Below are 16,146 nucleotides of genomic sequence, written 5' to 3'. Positions count from 1 at the left end.
TCTTTATTGGTACTATCTTTGGTTATGGTATTAGGTGATACCAACTTCATAAAGTCATTGAGAGATCTTGCCTTTTACATTGTGGAAGAGATTGCAAAAATGGTATTAGTTATCTAAAAGTTTTCATTAGAGAAATCTTTCTAAAATAAAAGCCTTTGGGAATGTCTGTTTTTGGAGTTCTAAAATTATGAATTCAATTTCCTTAGTGATGATAGGGTTATTCAAATTGATCTATATATTTAAATTGATCAAATATATCTACATGGATATATTGATCTATATCTGTAACTGAATTGTGATAGTGTGTTTTTCAAGGAAGTGCTTCACTTCGTCTGAGTTCATTTGACAATTCAAATTCCTGTGTACAGAGTTCATAGTATTATGCATGATCTGTAGAGGTATCTCATGTTCCATTCCTATACATATTGGCAATTTGTGTTTTTCCTCCTCAGTCTTGCTATGTCCATTTTATTACTCTTCTCAGAGTACCAGCTCTTTGCTTCACTGATTTTCTTTTTCATTCTTCTATTTTTAACTAATTGATTTTTGCTATTTTTAATATTTTTTTCTTTCTTATTTTGGATTTATTTGTTCTTCTTTGTTTGGGTTTCTGAGTTGGCTGCTTGGATTCTTAATTTGAGACTTTTTTCTTCGCTATGTCCTTATAAATTTCTTTATTTAAATTGCTTTAGTGCTGTCCTACAAAGTTTAGCATATTGCATTTTCATTGTTATTAAATGTACTTTTTCAAGTTTCCTTTGAGATTTTATTTTTGACCTTTGGCTTATTTAGAAGAGTGTCATTTAGTTTCTATTGTTGAAAACTTCACTGCTGTTTTTTAGTTAGATTTCACTGCAGTTAGAGAAAATGTCTATAAAACTTCAATTCTTTAATAAAGTTGATGTTTGTTTTATGGCCCTAAATTTGGTCTATCTGGATATATCTTTCATAACATAAAAAAATGTGTATTCTGATGCTGTTTGAGTCTATTGAATGCTGGTGTTGTATTCCTCCAGATTCTTTCTTGGTGATTTTCTTCCTAGTTCTTTTACTAATTGTTGAGAGTGGGATTTTTGAAATGTCCAACTATTATATGGATTTTCCTATTTCTCTTTTCAATTCTATTGAGTTTTGACTCACATGTTTTGTAGCTTTATTGTTTGGTGCATGCACATTTGCTACTGCTGTGTCCTCTTGGAGAACAGATCTGTTTTGTCATTATATAACATCTTTCTCTGTCTCTGCCTATATTGTTACATTTGAAGTGAGTTTATTGTAGATAGCAAATAGTTGTCATGTTTCTTTATTCATTTTGCCAATCTCTCTGGTTGGTATATTTAGATCATTTAATTATTTAATTATATATTAAATTAATTATAATTATCACTTAATTATTAATCTGTTAGGGATTTAGAGTGCCATTTTTTATTTTGTTTCCTTAGTTTTCTTTTTATCTCTGTTTTCCTTTATTCTGTGGATTATCTGAACATTTTAAAAAATCCTATTTGGATTTTTCTATGGGGTGTTCTTAATTGTAGCTCCTTGTATGCCTTGTTGACTTGTTGCACTGAGTATTACTTTAAGTATACACATGTATACACATCACAGTCTATTGATGTCCTCATTTTGCCAGGCTGAATGGATTATACAATACTCTCCCTTTTTTTATAATGTACAGTTGATTGTCATTCTTCACACTTATATTCTATAAGTTTCTATGAATACTGAATTAACTTATGCTGAGACATTGTTTCCAGGGGACATACAGGGTTAAAGAGACCTCATTCAGTATTTATTGTTGATTTGCTAATGTCCGAATTCATTCATGACTGATAGCACTCATGAATGAAGTTTATCTAATACACATAATTCCTTCATCTGTCATTGTCACAGACTTTTTTGCTCTTGGGAAAACTAGATAGCACTTCAGCACCATGCTTGGGGACCATGTTGTTGAATGCACCAACAAAAGCACAAAAATGCAAATAATATGACACTGAGTACATCACATAAAGGTCACTTGTTCACTATAGAAGAACTGAAATCAAAGATGACAGCCTTGCTGAGTGCCAGTGACTCATGCCTGTTATCCTAGTTACTTGGGAGGCTGAGATTGGGAGGATATTGATTTGAGATCCCTTCTCAACCAATAGCTGGGCTTGCCTGATGTCTCAGCTACGTGAGAAGCTGAAATTGGGAGGATCACAGTTCCAGGCCAGCATGGGGAAAAAAAAATTTACAAGATCCTGATCTCAATGGAAAAAATGCTGGGCATGGTGGTGCACACCTGTCATCCCAGCAATGGCAGGAAGTGTAAAATAGGAGGATTAAAAAGCAAAACCCTATCACCAAAATAATCAGAACAAAAAGGGCTGGAAGCCTGGTGCATGGCTCCAACCATAGAAAGCCTGCCTAGCAAGCTCAAATCTTTGAGTTCACACCCCAATACTGCCAAGATAAATTTTTGAAAAGGTAACAGCCTTCTTCAGCCTTAGCTCTGCATGTGTCAGTAGACTGAAGCTTTTTGCCACTGTAGGCATATCCTTGAATGACTATGAAAGTGCTATATTGACTTGGGGGTTGCGAGTAAATGTTAGTGATTAGGTTACTTCACAAATACGGCATCTGTGAATAATGTGGATCAACTGTAGTGATCTTAAATGTTTCTTCTACATGCGGTTAGATCCACATAAAGCAATGTTACAATTTTTGCTGAAATCATCAAGTATAATTTGGAAAACTCAAGGAGATGAGGAAGGCTTATTCTATTTACCTGTATTTTGCTTACTATTTTCTTTCTTCATTACCAATGCTCCAAGTTTCATTCTTTTATCATTTCTTTCCTATTTAGGGTAGATCACTGGTGACAATTCATTTTGTTTTCTGTAATCTAAGGATGTCTTTTGTTGTGTCGTGCTTTGTTTTGTGGTAATTGAGATTGCTCAGGGCCTCACACTCATTTGGCAGGTGCTCTTACCGTTTGAGCCACTCCCCCAGCCCTTTTTTTGATGGATTTTTTTCTTTTTCAAGATAGTTTCTCCATAACTATTTGCCTGGGGCTGGCTTCGAACCATGATCCTCCAGATCTCTGCATCCTGAATAGTGAGGATTACAGGTATGAGCCACTGGCACCTGGTTTAATTCTTTTTATTTTTATTTATTTATTTATTTATTTTTTTGTAGCAGTAGTGGGATTGAAGACAGGGCCTCCTGCATGCTAGGCAGCAAGCTGCCATTTGAGCCACACCCCTAGCCCTTCTGTTTGTATTTTGCTTTTGAGATAAGGTGCCACCACTACCTTTGCCTGGGCTAGTCTTGAACTCAGTATCTTTCAGCCTCTGTCTCCTGGTAACTGGGATTACAGGTGTACATTACCATGCCCAGCTCAATTCTGTATTTATAGTAAGTTTCTTCACCTCTCTGGGGCCTGGAACCTTCCTGATGCTTTTTATCACCCATGATCACTTTTCACGTATACAGTTATTCTTTTGTCCCATCTTTATTCCAGTTTTATGCCCCCTGTTCCTCCTGTTGTTTATCACAGTTCACCTACTGTGTGCCTTCTCATTGTTTAATCCTTCTGAATATTGAGTGTTTGCTTGTATTCTGTGTTCTCTCTTCATAGCACTTCCTGTATAAAGTAAATAGCCCCAGACAGGGTTAAGTAAAAGTGCAGGAAGGGCAAGTTTCCAGCTGTGCTTTCTCCCTCTGGGTGCAGGGGGATCTCAAGTTAATTGGAGAGGGTCAATAAGAGAGACAGCTAAGGAACTGATTTTGAAGATAAAACCCATTTCCTCTGAGGAAAGGAAATTGTGCAAAACTATCTTAGATCCTATTTCTCTGTCTCAGCCACTTGGTTGGTGTGACAGCAATCAGAAGCTATAAATAGATAAACTTTGCTGGAAGCATCTTAAAGAACCATCAAGAAGTGACCAGCCTCGTTGATGGTATTTTGGAAACGAGCGTGTTAACAACACAAAGCGCCAGCTCTCATTTATCTTTTGCAAATATTGTGCATGGAAATTGTTACCATTGCTAGTCCCTGGGATTCTCAGAGGCATCCTGTTAATTAATACCCTTCTACCCTGCTCCGTACACTTGCAGCCTTCTAGATGGCCAAGTAGATTGATTAACAAGTTCTGCTAATGATTCTGATTAGCTCTATTTGTTTTGCATGTAATTATCTTTTCTTGGTAATTAGAATTTAGTCACAGCATTCGTAGTTGATATAATTTTGGATAAAGATTCCCCTAATTAAACTCAGATATATTTATAATTTCCAAGCAATTATAGAGCAATTTATCAAAACCTATAGTGAGTCTGTTTTCTGAAGGAAAAAAAGTGATTTGTTTTAAAATTGGAAGTAGTTTTTGATTATGTAAGATAGTTGGTAACACAAATTAGTTATGTTTTTTAAAAAAATAATGTTTCCTGACAAATTATTTGCTGGATAAAATTCATATAGGACACAGTAGCTTTTTCTTTGGAGAGGCATTTGAATGGATTAGCCTTTTGGATTCATATACTAATCTTTGTATAATCTTAATTATGCCATATCTGGTATCTGGAAAAGAAAGTGTGGAGATAGCTGTCCACCTGTGTTCATGGTCCTAATGAAAACATTGTATTTGTGGGCTCTGGCCTCCAGCTGGTGTATAAGTAGGGCTCCCTTATCCCCTTAGGGAAAATGAAATAGCTATCTGGATTTATTCAGGTCAACTGCAGAGCCAGGGCTGAGCCAGGCTTTAGCTGCTACATCTTTGAGTCCCTGGGCAGCTGTGTGGTTCCCAGAGTCCTCAGTGTGAGAAGCAGAGGCAGGGGTATCCACAGTCTGATGTGGTGTGAGAAGCAGAGGCAGGGGTATCCACAGTCTGATGTGGTGTGGGGAGTGAGGACTGCCCTCTGGACCAGTGTGGCTGGTGAGATGGAAGCAGGGTTGGTACTTTTGACAGGATGCCTTCCATCAGTCAAATTCTTTTGTGAATTCTCCTTTGGAGGCACTAATGATGAGTATATGCTTGCTTTCTATGATTTTAAGGTCATCCTAATTGGCTATTTTTTTTTTGTTATCAGGCTTTTCAAGGAGACTAACCACATTTTTTAAATGCACAGTTGCATATTAATAACACTTCCTTAGAATTTGACTAAAGCAGCCTCAACTTTGATCTTTGTATGATTTGGTACAAGATGATCTGAACTGAAGTGTCCAGTGTGACACAATTCCATCAGTGACCCAGGGAGACTTTGATAGTCAAACCTGCACATGCGTCTTGTGGACCACCTGGCTCTTGTGAGTGGCGGCTCAGATGCTGGGGAAGGAGCCGCCACCAGGGACTCATCAACCTCAGCTCTAATGCTGCTGTCTGAGCAGCTTAACTCCCTTCCGCTTGGTTTTCCACAGTTGATGCTGACTGTGGCTTCTGATAGCTGAACAAGGCCGGAGGTCAATGAGCCAGAGAAGGTGGTGATTTTTAAAGGATCAACATATTTTAACATGCACATCTTCTGAACTGAGGTCAAACACTGGGGTGTCAGACTGACAAATGTTCCCTTTCTCTTTAATAGCCCAAACAAACAAAGCAGTTGTGAGGGAAGTTGAAGGGTTTTCTCTATATTTATTAACTTCTAAATTTGGAATTTAAAATACTGAAGAAGGAGCAGGCTCTTAATACCTTCCCCCCATAGGGGTATTAATCACCCCAGGGTGATTAAGGCTTCTGGTTAATGGAGTCCCTTTGCTGATGTGATCTGCACTTAATCAGTTGACCCTTGGATCAGCTGCACCCCACAGAGCACTGTGAACCAAAGGCATAGAGCCTTGTCCATACTTTGTGTATTTGTCATGAATTTATGGCTTCTCTTATCCTAAATTAAGCTTCTCAACATGTAATTATCCTTCCCACACACTGAACCTATCTCCAAGGTAAAGGATCCTGTGTGGCTGAAGGCTGCTTCCCCGTGCAAAAACAAGTCCTCCAGTTCCTGCCTTCGCTCTGTCACCTCTACCCCACAAACTGGGAATCCTTCTTCAGCAGGGCTCTGGGGGCTTCGGGTGTGTGTGTGTGTGTGTGTGTGTGTGACATTTTTAACTTTAGTGATTACATAAAGATTGGCCTGTGGAAGTGTTTATGCACCCTTCTCTCCTTTTCTTCCTTCTTTTTCTCTTTTCTCATAACTTGAGGGAAAAATACCAAGATTTTTAAGAGCCCCAAAGTTGGATTTAATAATAATAATAATAATAATAATAATAATAAACACAGAATACCACTTGAGGGAGTTTACATTACTAAAGGAAGAGGCTTCATAAAATTAGCAGCTGTGATGTTCAAATGTGCATTGCTTCTGAGATGATGCAATGGTTTTTAAAATTTGGCTGGAATGAGGAACAGCATCGTAGGTTCTAAATCTTGGTGAGACTTGTACCGAATTTTGGTTTTGGGGGCATTCTTAGGCATCACGTACGCGTGGCAGCCTTTGTGTACAGGTGTGATGCTATCCCACACCAACAAGAGAAAGGACAAAGAACAGAGCAAGAAGTTCATTTGAAAAGAGCAATGTAGGTTGAGCATTCCTACCCAAAATCTGAACTCTGAAACGCTCCCAAATTTGAATCATTTTGAGCACATGACACCATGAGCTAACAGTTCCATCCCGGCCTCATGTGATGAGTTCTAATCAAATGAAGATGCATTAAAAACATTGCGTACTGTCACCTTCAGGCTCTGTGTCTCAGTTGTTGTATGAAACATACAAGAATTTTGTGTGTAGACTAGAGTCCCATCCCCAGTATGTTTTGATATGTAAATGGAAATATTCCAAAATCCAAAATACTTTGACATTCAAAATACTTCTGGTCCTAAGCATTTTGGATAAGGATACCCCACCTGTTTAACAAAATGGCCCAAAAAACCATAAGAAGATGGTCCAAACTAGTTAATAAATCCAGAAATGCAAATTAGAGCTATCTGTTTTTATCTACCAAATGAGCAAACACATAAGAAGCAATAACCCCCAGCCTTGCGTAAAGATACTGGGCAGTGACGAGGAGCTGGTAGACAGGTTTGCTGCTTAGCTGTCTCTGGCTAAGGGAACTTGGGCATGCCACTTGACTTCCCTAAGCCTCTTGTCCTCAGCTGTAAAATACAGAGTATTGGTAACTACCTCCCTGGTGTCTGAGGAGATCAAATGAAATATTGCTTCTGAAGTGTTTAACATCTGCCATGTAGCAAACACTACATGAATGTGAGAGTTGTGGTTATTATTGGAAGCTGGAATCCTATACACCCATGGGAGAGCATAAACTGGAGAACCATTCAGGATAAAAATTTGACACATGTGAATACCTCTTTGATGTGTACACATTTGGCTTAATCGTTCTACTTCTAGAAATTTGTTCCGAGGAAATAGGACTCAATAATACATTCACAAGGATATTGTTCATGATTTTTTTATATTGCTCAAAAAATGGAAAACAGTTTAAATGTTTCATGGTACAGGAATGATTAAAAATTTCAGCTGGTCCACTAGCTAGAGTTTCATTCAGCATATTTTTGAAGAATATTTAGGGGATGAGAAAAATTATGCTATGTAAAACAGTGGTCTTTGGTGGTCAGTGGGATTACTTGTGATATATATATATATATAAATATGTCACAAAAATATATATGTCACAAAAAATATACATGTCACAAAAATATATATATTTTTTATGGTACTGGGGTTTGAACTCGGGGCCTACACTTTAAGCCACTCCACCAGCCCATTTTTTGTGACGGGTTTTTTTTTGAGATAGGGTCTCAGGAACTATTTGCCAGAGGCTGGCTTTGACCTGCGATCCTCCTGATGTTTGCCTCCTGAGTAGCTAGGATTATAGATGTGTGCCACTAGTTCCTGGCTGTCTTGTATTTTTTGTTATTGCTTATTTATAATTTAAAGTTTTCTGTAGTCAGTCAATGTACACTTTTTGTTCATTTGCTCTGGTCTCTAGTCTGGGGCCACAGACGTGGTTATAGGTAAAACAAAGTTTCTTCTCTGTGGAGTTTCTGGTCCATCCATGCAGGATGTGTCCCATTGATAATAAAGAAAGCCATTACCCAAACAAAAGGGGACAGTGTGTCACTCTGCCAGTACTGCTCTAACAAAGTACCACCTTGGGTGGCTTAAACAACAGAAATTTATTTCCTCATGGTTCTGGGGTCCGGAAGTCTGAGATCAAGGGGTGGCTAGATTCTTCCTGGATCTTCACATGGTCTCCCTCCTGTAACTGTCCAAATTTCTTCTTCTTAGAAGGATACTGCTCATGTTCAATTATGACCCTCAAGACCATAGGTTATCTTCATATCCTCCTCAAAGACCCTATTTCCAAGTAGAGTCACAGTCTGAAGTATGGGGTTAGGATTCGGCATGAGAATGCGTGAGGGAAAGAATCCAGCTTAGAGCTGGATTGGTTCTTGTTTTCTGATACTTTCTGTCTTGAGCCATTTACAATGGTGCTTACCTCTTTTCAGAACCCCTCAGGAGAAGACCATGGACCCCTCTTTGAGAGCCTGCTCCAGGTCACAGCCTTGGCAGCTGAGATTTCACCTTAGGTGAATATGGCCTTAGATGGTAAGTTCTAAACCATCTCAGGGAAACAGTGACATCCAAATCCCTCTCATTTCAAGTCTAGTCCTGACTCCTCATCTCTCCCAAAACCAGGCATTCTGGGAGACCCAGGCAGGAAGGACTTTCTTTTTCTTCCTTTTTTTTGATGGTACTGGAGGTTGAATTTAGGATCTCATACTTGTGAGGCAGGTGCTCTGTCACTTGAGCCATGCCTCCAGTCTCTAGCCCTTTTTTGCTGTAGATTGTTTTTCAGATAGGGTCTTGTGTTTTTGCCTGGGGCTGAGCATCCTATGCCTTCTGCATAGTTGGCATTATAGATGTGTACCACCACACCCAGTGTATTTGTTGGGATGGGATCTCCCTAATTTTTTGCCCAGATTGGCTTTGAACCATGATTCTCCTGATGTCTACCTCCTAAATAGCTGGGATTACAGCTACAAACTACCATGCCTGGCCACAGGGATGATCTTCTGGGTGGTGTTCCAGGATCTAATTAGGTTTAGATGCATAGTCTGGAAGTGAAAGCTGCCTCTGGGTGTGTCAGGGGCCACTGAGGAGCATGTGTCACCAATGAACAGCAATAGTGAAAATGATTATATCTCTATGCAAACCAGAGCAGCTTCTGGTATGCAAATCTAATTTTAATTTCATTACAAGGGAGCTAGAGGAAGGAAGCCATAGATGCTGGATGATAACCATTCTTCCAGATTAGTTTACAAGTGGAAGTGAACCAAGAGAACATTAAGTTCAACCTCCTATTTTAAAGATTGGGAAATTAGCTCGTCAGGGCCATCTGGATTTGCCTGTAATCCTGCATCTGATGAGCAGCTAGGGCCATTCTCAAGACCAAGGATTGAGACACTGATGCAGGATCTTTCCTATAAGACTCATGAGGGATAGAGGAGCCCATGTGCTGGAGGAGGCTTTGCACCCAACAGTTAGGAGCACTTGGTGTCCAGGGTTCTAACTGCTAGCGAGCTGCACAACAACCAGTACCGTGTGTGCCTCCGGTCTGGTCACCTGGTTTTTTTCACCTTCAAAATGAAGTTGGATCATATGATCCCTTCCATCTCGAATACCCTAAGTCTTCCATGGGTGCCATGTCCAGGCAGGCAGAAGTGGCAGGTGGGTGTACATTGATTTGCCAGACAATGGTTTTGTAATGGTGTCTAGGATACTAGAGAAAAAAGCAGATGACTCAAGACTTATCTAAATAATTATCTAGACTTATCTAAAGGATTAATGAAGATTGAGAGTGAGGAGGTGCTGTGGTTTGAATGTCTGTATCCCATACCAAATTCCTTTTTGCAACTTTATCAACGATGTAATAGTGTTAAGAGGTCAGGTTTTTAGGAAGTCTTAACGATGAGGTGTTGAACCTTTATAAATGACATTATCAAGCTCAAAAAAGATAGCTAGGCCCCTATTTCCCCTTTCACCTTGTGAGGACACAGCATTCTTCTCCCAAAGATGCAGCCTTTAGGGTGCCATTTTGGAAGCAGACAGTAGACTCTCAGTAGATACTGAACCTGCCTGTGTCTTGATTTTGGATTTCCCAGCTGCTAGGACAATGCAAATAAATTTCTATTATTTATAAATTACCCAGGCTCAAGTATTCATCTTTTAGCAGCACAAACAAAAATCAGAAAAGATGGAAAATTAATGAGAGTTGCAATCTTGAGTTTGCCTCTGCTTATTTAAGATGCGGGACTTCCTCTCCCTACTCACGTTTGATTAATGCTGACTTGTTTTGCTTGCTTTCTCAAATCCTTACATTCTTTACTTCTGTTTCTATTAACAAGTAAAACACCTTCATCTCACTGTCGTTTTCTCTTGAAAAGCTAAGATACTATTTTCAGGGTGCTAAATGTTAAGAAATTGATGAAAATCATTTTAACTTTTCATTTAAGTCCTTTTATTTTCACCTTTCTTTTCTCCTTCCCTCTTTTTTTCAGTGTGTGATAGGTTTGTTTTCAAAAGGTGTTATAATCTTAGCAAAATTTTCATTACCATTCCTCATGCATATTTTAATTAAAGAAAACTTGTATTTTGCTTGAGTCACTGGAGAAAGGAATGGTGTAATCTAAATGCTGAACATGCTTGTAGTTTGCATAAATTCCAACTGGACCCCCCTTTCCTGATATAAAGACTGAAACAAGGCCATAGACTAACACCCACTCTTAGAAAAATTCATAAGTAGCCTGGTTCCAAGACTCTTTCCAATTATCCCATGTCCTTTTTGGTTTTAAAGGACAAGGATCTAAATTAGGAGTTATACCTTCCTGTATGAAACAGAGCATTAATTGCTACCATTTTTACATATGCAGGGAGTCTGTGTGAGGTATGATACAGACGTTTCTACAAGACACTTGCATCAGCTGTACAATTTTTACTTGGGTTACTTGCTTTAGTACATTTATTAAATGGATGTTGGTAATTTTATTCATTTTGTAAAAAGCAAAATTATAAATCATCAGGCTTTTTCTCAAATATGTGGAAGCCTATTAAACAGTATTTTACTTATCAAACCATATTTTATCCCACACAGTGATTATGGGAGTCAGGGGCCTTTTGAGCTTCCTGCTTCCTTTTTATCCCAACAAAAAGGGAAGAACATCTATTTTTTTAGATACAAACTTCATATCTATTTTTTTTTTAGATACAAACTTCCATTGCTGGGATTGTAAAGGTACCTAAAGCCTTCTCTGCACAGTCAGACACAAGAGCCTATATTTCTAGTGACCTTTACTAGGTTACTTAAAAAAATTATTTAAAAAACCTTTCATTTCTGTGTTCTTTTGGTCAATGTGACTTAGAAATTACCTTAGTGAGTAAATTATAAGACAACTCTTAATGTGTCAGAGAGAAACCTTACAAAAATGATGTGTTTTATGCTATGTATTAGCTAGGAACCCACTGAAAAGAACTGTGATCTCTTGTAATACATGGGGACTACAGGTAATAATAATGCATTATATATTCCATAATTGCTAAAATAGACATGCACAGAACAGGGTATGGTCCTTACTCTGGTGATAGCTCTTTTCACCTTCTGTTGTGAGCTCCATGGGCTTGCTTCTACAACCTTGGCCATTGAACTTAGGAAATAAAGTATGAATAGATAAAAAGATTCAGAATATGTGTTATAAACTAGGCGTGGTGGCACATACCTGTAATCCCACCATGTAGGAGGCTGACACAGAGATTCAAAGAGTTTGAAGCCAGCCTGAACTAGGGTAGTCAATATGGGCTACACAGCAAGATACTGTCTCAAGAAAAGAAAAAAAAGGAAAAGAAAGGAGAGGGAAGGGAAGAGACGGGAAAGAAATGAAAGGAAAATGACATATATATATATATATATATATATATATGTACATAGGATAAATATATCTACATATATATATCCTTAAAAAGAAGGAGATTCAGTCATTTCCAACAGCATGGAGGGAACTGAAGAAGATTTTGCTGAGTGAAATAATGCAGGTATAGAAAGACAAATGCCATATGAACTCAGTTATATGTGGAATCTAAAAATGTCAATCTCCAGTACAAGAGGTTGGAGGTGGGTAAGGGAGAGAGGAGTGGGGAAAAGAAAGATGCTGTCCAAAGGGTACAAAGTTTCAGTTAGAATTAGTTTTTGTGATCTCTTGTAATACATGAGGACTACAGGTAATAATAATGCATTATATATTCCATAATTGCTAAAATAGACATGCACAAAAAGATCAACTGAGAGGGGATTGAATCTTTCTACAATTCATACAGAGATCAGAACGTCACACTGCACCCTATGAATATACACAAATATTATTTGTCAATTAAAAATTTAAAAAAGAGTGGCTGAAGAGTCCAAAGAGCAAATAGTGGACAGGGCACCCAGCTCAGTTCATGGTCCATGCATCCCACGATCTGTAGAAAATTCACCAATTCACTGGGAGAAATCACTGTCACAGAGACCCCAGATACTCAATGTGCATGTCATTCTCCCTGTAGACAGACTTAACATAGGAAGCTAACTAATAATTACAAAATTGCTAACATGAGTATGGAATTACAAAATGAGTTGTCAATAGCATCGGCTAAAGGAGATGGACATACCATAAAAGGGATGGTCTTATTAATGGGAACACATTACTAATGGCAATGCTTGGCTAGGCACTTCAGCATTTACTTCAGTGATTCGTCTTTTTCTATGTTTACAAACTGACTGCTTCTTTTAGTGATTGATACATTCTTTATTTAGACATGTCAATATTATCATGGCAAAATTATCCCTGCTTTGGAGCCACTCTGTCTCTTCAAAATGATGGGCTTTCATTCATCAAATATTTATGGAGTGTCTCCTTGTATGTCAGGCCCTGTGTCCTCCATTGAGCATTCAGCAGTGAGACAAGCAAGTTATAGTCTAATGGGAGAAATCACAGCTAAACAAGCAATTACAGGAATGGGTGATCAAATTACACAATGAAAAGAGCAAGCAGCTCTATCACATTAACTCTAGCCTTGGGGACTCAAGAGGTCTTCCAGGGGAAAGTGATGTCAAATTTGAGGCCTGAAGGATGGAGCTGGGAAGGGCAGAGATTTGGAAAGTATTCTTGGTAAAGAGAACTTTCTGTGCAAAAGTCCAGAAGAGAGAGTGGGCAGCCACCATTTAAGGCTGTAACAGAAGGTGAAGGTGAGACGGCTGGGTGAGTTTAGGGGAGATCACAACGTGAAGGATCTTATTAGACCTGCTTGGTGTACTCAACTCTATCCTACAAGCAATGGGGGAAGGTAGGGATGATTACAAGTTTTGTTTGATTGTTGGGTTTTTTTGTTGTTGTCATTGTGCTGGAGATGGAACCCTGGGCCTCACTCATGCTAGACAAGTGCTCTACCCCTGAGCTACATCTCTAGCCCTGGTGATTAGGTTTGCAGTTCAGAAAGGTTATGTGGCTGTAGCATGGAGAAGAGATTTGAGAGAATGATTAGGACGAGAGCACTATTTTGTGCAAGGGATGGTACATTGATAATCAGGGCAGTAGCTGTGAGAATGGACAAAGATGATGTTTTGAGATGTATTTATGAGGAAGAATAGATAGAACTTGAGGCTTATGAACGTAGAGATGATGAGGAATTAAGAACAACCTCAGATTTTTTGGAGACAGGGAATACAGGCCAGGATATGTTAAAGTGTTTGTAGTGGAAGGCAGTTGGATGTGTAAACCTGTAGCCCAGGAAAAATGTCAGGGCTGGAGATTTGGAATCATCACCATAAGGATAAATGAGTTCACTTGTGAAAAATATGGAGAATATGAAGAGACCAGCATTAAATCTCAGCTGAGAAAGAGCCACCTAAGAGGATGAAGGAGGTGGTTCTAATGAGTGGGTAATACCAACTCCTCCCAATCCTGTCCTGCAAGTCTGCTTTGTACAATTGTCCTGTTCCAGTTTTCTTAGCACAGTTGTCTCTGGAAAATATCCTGAGGTGAGAATTAAAGGAAGACTCATGCTTTATATGGCATGTTTAAAACCAGGGCAGAAATGATGAGGTAAAAGGGAGAGAAGAAAGATGAGCGCCCATGCAAAATAATGCAGACAGAATTCTCTTACTACCACTTTGTGCTGGGCAGGAAGAGGCTCAGGAAGTCACTCACAGGTTGATGGGGACTTCCCCACATGGGCTGAAATGAAGCACCATGCCTTGGAGGAGTCTGTGGAAAAGAGGAAAGTGGGAGGATTCATTTGTCTTCGTCTCGCCAATGTCTTGTTTCCTAGGTGCAGCAGTTACAGTTTAATAGATAGACAGTTAATCAATAGGGGACGACTCACATGGATTTGTCACAGGGATTGGTTTGTGCAATGGGGGTGGGGGTCTGCTTAAACTCTCAATCTTTTTAAGATTTTATTTTTAACATACTATAATTGTACTGGGGATACATTATGACATTTACATAAGTACTTACAATGTATCTTAGTTAGATTTACCCTCTCCATAGTTCTTCTTTATTCCCTCCCCACTTTTCAGAACAGTGTCAACAGGTCTCATTGTCTCCATAATCTGATGGAGGAGTTGCAAGTCCATGGGGAGAGTGGTCTGGAAGGCAAGATCCTAAGCAGACTGGAGGCCCATGAAGACACACCAAAGCCACATCCATTCTTGTTATTGATCTTTGTGAAGAGAGTGGTTTCGTAGAAGCTGAGACTCTTTGCTGTGGAACTAAAGACATACAATTGGCGCAGGACTCAGACAAACTGAAGGTTAGTTTGGAAGGAAGGGCAATTGAGACCCAGATGCCATGTCCTGCCAATGCAGTGAAGGACCTGAACAGCAACATGTGCCAGTTGTAGTATGACTCTCTTTTGCCTTCCAAATCTCACAAATCTTCCTGTGGATCTCCCTGGGCCATGGCTTTTAGCATTCAGATTATTACTCACTTCTTTCCAAGGATCTTTGTAGGTAGGGCCAGTTCTTGAGAGTATAGACCTGGGTGGTGAGTTAAGTTCCCACATTTCTGGATTGCATCATCTAGCCCCACAGTGTAGTGCTTCAGCCAAGTCTCAAGCAGTGGGAGACATCAGAAACTCTAGGGAGGGCCTGGCATGTCCAGACAAGTATCTGTTGGCCCTAAAGAGCAGCAGGGTAGAGCAGGTGTACCCAAGGAAATCTGAGCTGGCTAATAAAGTAGAGCCATCTGTTGGAAAATTTCCATATGTAATGGGACCTTTGGGTTTGAAAGAGGAAAAATGTTTTAAATTGGACCAGAACACTTCAAACGGTTTATTTTTGTTGAGCAAAGACATTTAATATTTCAGAGATCTACCACCTGAAACTTGCAGCTCTTCTTACTATGTGTAGACTTCAGAACACTTAGGGTGGTGTTCATAGAGTCGAGGCAGCTGTTGTGCAGATGCTGTGCTGCTTGTGTAAGAACTGTTGAATGTTAAACAATGAGATAAATTCATTAGATTTTTTTTCATTTTTCTTTTATTATTCATATGTGCATACAAGGCTTGGGTCATTTCTCCCCCCTGCCCCCACCCCCTCCCTTACCACCCACTCCGCCCCCACCCTCTCCCCCCACCCCCTCAATACCCAGTAGAAACTATTTTGCCCTTATTTCTAATTTTGTTGTAGAGAGAGAATAAGCAATAATAGGAAGGAACAAGGGTTTTTGCTGGTTGAGATAAGGATAGCTATACAGGGCATTGACTCACATTGATTTCCTGTGCGTGGGTGTTACCTTCTAGGTTAATTCTTTTTGATCTAACCTTTTCTCTAGTTCCTGGTCCCCTTCTCCTATTGTCCTCAGTTGCTTTAAGGTATCTGCTTTAGTTTCTCTGCATTAAGGGCAACAAATGCTAGCTAGTTTTTTACGTGTCTTACCTATCCTCACCCCTTCCTTGTGTGCTCTCGCTTTTATCATGTGCTCATAGTCCAATCCCCTTGTTGTGTTTGCCCTTGATCTAATGTCCACATATAAGGGAGAACATACGATTTGTGGTCTTTTGAGCCAGGCTAACCTCACTCAGAATGATGTTCTCCAGTTCCATCCATTTACC

At 39.3% G+C, this 16,146-nt stretch overlaps 1 long non-coding RNA gene and 1 pseudogene across 1 annotated transcript in view; one reads left to right on the top strand and one right to left on the bottom strand.

Annotated features, from left to right (window-relative positions):
• Positions 1–3,459, bottom strand: part of LOC141417590 (NADH dehydrogenase [ubiquinone] 1 alpha subcomplex subunit 5 pseudogene) — a 42,969-nt pseudogene extending 39,510 nt beyond the window's left edge.
• LOC141417300 (uncharacterized) overlaps positions 1–16,146 on the top strand; it is a 155,529-nt gene that overhangs the window by 66,193 nt on the left and 73,190 nt on the right. The window lies entirely within an intron of this gene.

The sequence above is a fragment of the Castor canadensis genome, chromosome 15 (genome assembly GCF_047511655.1).
Source record: "Castor canadensis chromosome 15, mCasCan1.hap1v2, whole genome shotgun sequence".
NCBI lineage: Eukaryota > Metazoa > Chordata > Mammalia > Rodentia > Castoridae > Castor > Castor canadensis.
This window is presented reverse-complemented; position numbering and strand designations above follow the sequence as displayed.